This window comes from Felis catus, chromosome B3, assembly GCF_018350175.1.
Source record: "Felis catus isolate Fca126 chromosome B3, F.catus_Fca126_mat1.0, whole genome shotgun sequence".
Classification (NCBI taxonomy): Eukaryota; Metazoa; Chordata; class Mammalia; order Carnivora; family Felidae; genus Felis; species Felis catus.
In genome coordinates, this window is record NC_058373.1 from 108178321 (window position 1) to 108181875 (window position 3555).

The window sequence follows — 3555 nt, forward strand, 5'->3', positions numbered from 1 at the left end:
TTGTTTTCATGAACTGAGCTAATACATGAAAGTGTTTAACATAGTGCCCGATACACATTAAGTGCTCAATAAATGGTAGAAGGGGAAGATTTTCTTCGTCTTTTTTCTCTTACGTTACTTTGTGTGATTAGGTATCTTGGCAATTTAGCTGATGCTTAGCCAGCTTTGAAGTGAGTATGCAGATTGGTTTTACTTTGGGGATCCAGATGTGGAGCAAATAAAACACCAGCAATAGTGAGCTGTTTGAGTACAGTCTGGTGGGATTATATGAGGTAGATTGAATTACTGTCCTCTGATTCTCTCCCCTTAGTGGTTGGCAGTATCCACTAAAGGCTGTATTGCTTTGAAGAGCTGGTAGACAGTGGAGCCCAGAGCATCGCCATTGTAGGTGCTTTTGAATTAGGATTTTGGATTTATAAGTGGATACCAGGAAAGAGCCTGCCCATGAGTGCTTCTGAATGGCTTAGAGTCAAGTTCTAAATTCCAGAGCCAACCCCTCTACCTCTCCTTTATGTCTTGGGAGATGTGTAGACGAATTTTGAACTTTATAATGCCTGGATATATGTATACTTACCTTAGTAATTAGAATTGAATTTCTGAGAGGTAGCATAGTCTGTTGTTAACAGCATAGTTTTTAGAGCCAGACTGCTTGAGTTTGAATAAAGCTGTGCCACTTATTAACTCTATAAACTTGGGTAAGTTATTTAACCAGGTTCCTTATTTGTAACATGGTGATGATAATAAAAATTAAGTTAATTGATGAGAAATGTTTAGAGTACCACTGTGTACATAGTATAATCACCTTGTATAGGAGTTTGGATTAAAGCTGCAGGCCAAAATGCCAACTAAGAACATGAAAATTTCCTTGGAATTTCCTCTGGCCTGAGATTTTAAGAAGTGCAGGGCAGTTAAAACAGTGAGATGTACAATTTTTCACCTATCAGCTTCACAAAAATTAAAAAGGTAAAAAAGACCCATAATATATATATTACAGCAGAGTGCGTGGAGAAATAGATAAACACATTCATGAATTTACAGAGACAAAAATAGTTACAGACCTTTTTGGAAAGGTACATTTAAATGCCACATCCTTTAGATCATGGAATTTCACTTCAGAAGTTCTGTCCTGTAGAAATACCAACATAAGAAGTGGAAAACAACAACTTGTACCTTCAAAGCCAGAAAGAGTTTTTAAAGCAGCAAATAATAGATTTGAGAGACTTTTTAAAAAAAATGTATTCATTAACTTTATTAGAATAGGATGAATCAGGGTGCCTAGGTGGCTCAGTCGGTTAAGCATCCGACTTCAGCTCAGGTCATGATCTCGTGGCTCATGAGTTCGAGCCCCACATCTAGCTCTGTGCTGACAGCTCGGAGCCTGGAGCCTGCTTCAGAATCTGACTGCCCCACCTCTCTGTCCCCTCCCCAGCTCATGCCCTGTCTCTGTCTCTCAAAAAATAAGTAAACGTTAAAAAAGAAAAAAGTAAAAAAAAAAAAAAAAAAAAAAAGGAGGATGAATCAGTTCTTAACGTTTTGAATGATTGGCTCTAACTTCAGGTCTTAAAGTCACATGTATTTATAATCAGGAATGTTAATAGGCTTTTCTTTTATAATTAGACAACAAAAAGAGATGAATTAAAATATCTGCAATTATTTTGTGTTCTTGTTAATCTAAAGAATACTAAGCATTCTCTGTAAAATGGCTATTGCCATTCAACTTTGTATACAAGAAGGTTAGTGACAGCGGCTCATTTTCCTAAGTGTATTTTCTATACAAAATGATTTCAAGATATAATTTAGTTAGCTTCTTGTCCAGTGCTGTATGTTAAATAATATGAAATAGTAAGTGTGTGAAAACTACAGTACCACAAAGATCAACTTATTTTGCTATTTTCCTCAAATGTTAGTCCTAAAACAGTCATAGAGATGGGTAAGCAAACTATTGAAAAGATAGATTTTTTACTATACTCTTAACTGATTTCTACTAAGATGTGAAATAGCACTTTATACAGACATGTCAGTGCAGAACTTTACTTGATTTGTACTTAATTAAAAACAAAGGTGGAATTGATAATTTAGAGAAATACAGTACCTTATTTGCATGCAGAAAATCTGCCCATTTTCTTCTGATCTACAAAAACTTTTATTTCGCAATCTAAGTAGTAAGTAAATAAATAGTACAGGATTCATTCTGTGGGACCCAGATGCTGTGGTTTGCCCGAAATAATTTCTTGGCTAGTACTTTAATTCTGTGGGGTATGACCGGATAAAAAGAGCCTTCTGAGGAGACAAGAAGCTGAGCCGTGCTGATGCTGAAACTCATAAGAACTTTGTTGGTTATAGCTTTAAGCTAAGAAATGTTTTAAGAGCCCCCATAGTCACATGTGTGAAGAACATCATATAAATTACTATATTAAATCTTTATTATAGGTCTCCTGATTGCTTTATGTCTAGATAGATTATGTAATATAGGACACAATGATTTTCATCACCTTCATCTAATTTAGGTTTGTCAACTCTTGAAATACCCTGTTACTTGTTTTATTGAGGCTTATTTTTCTTTGAGAATTCTGGCTCATGCTCAAATTCTTACTCTCCTAGTCTTCACTGCTTAAGTATATTATGCTATAAATGTTTTATCCGGGCTCACATTTCTTATGGATTTGTCTTATAAATTTAGTTGCCACATCTTTAACAATATTATCCTCAGAGTTCTGGATAATACAAGTGTTTCTAAAGGTGTAATCACCATGGTTAGCTAGATCAGATACCCTTTAAAAGCATATAGCAGGTAATAAAAGGATTTAAATTTTTTACCAAGTAAAAATTTGGATAGTCATTTGTTGGTAGCTTTAATTTGGTTGAGTAATTAACAAAAGAAGCCTAGTAAGTTTGATGAAAGTTGTTGATAAAATTCTGATCACCTGGACTAATTGTGACATTTGAACTAATATTCAGGTCAGTTGGTCATCACACTTTTTTTGCTGGCTTTACTTGAACCAGATAGTAATCTGATTTCCACTATCATCCCTTCCTCTCACTTGCCAATTCAGAGGGGAAAGAGAGGAAAGTTAGATGCTAGAGCCAATAGGGACATATTGGATCTCTCTCCCCTAGAAACTCTGGTATGTGTATAAAATAGATTTTGAAAACTTTTATTATTTTACATTTTATTCTAAGTTCAAATTTAAACATTCATTAAAAGTTAACGAGAACAGTGAGGCAGTTCTAATGCACATAAAAAATGAAGTTGCAGACTGTTGACATTATTGAATTTTCATGGTAGCCTCAGAGTCTAATTTATTTTCATGTTTTTTAAAAATTATACAGCATTGGGGTGCCTGGATGGCTCAGTTGGTTAAGCGTCTGACTCTTGATTTTGGTTCAGGTCATGATCTCACGGCCCGTGAGTTCGAGCCCCGTGTCGGGCTGCACATTTGACAGTGTGGCGCCTGCTTGGGATTCTCTCTCTTCCTGTCTCTCTGTCCCCCCCCCCCAAAATAAATAAACTTAAAAATATTATGTCATTAAGAAAATCTTGATTCACATAGATCG

General features: G+C 35.4%; 1 protein-coding gene across 1 annotated transcript in view; it reads left to right on the plus strand.

The window, feature by feature from the left end:
- The window catches only part of HIF1A (hypoxia inducible factor 1 subunit alpha), a 41425-nt gene that overhangs the window by 13557 nt on the left and 24313 nt on the right, over positions 1-3555 (plus strand). The window lies entirely within an intron of this gene.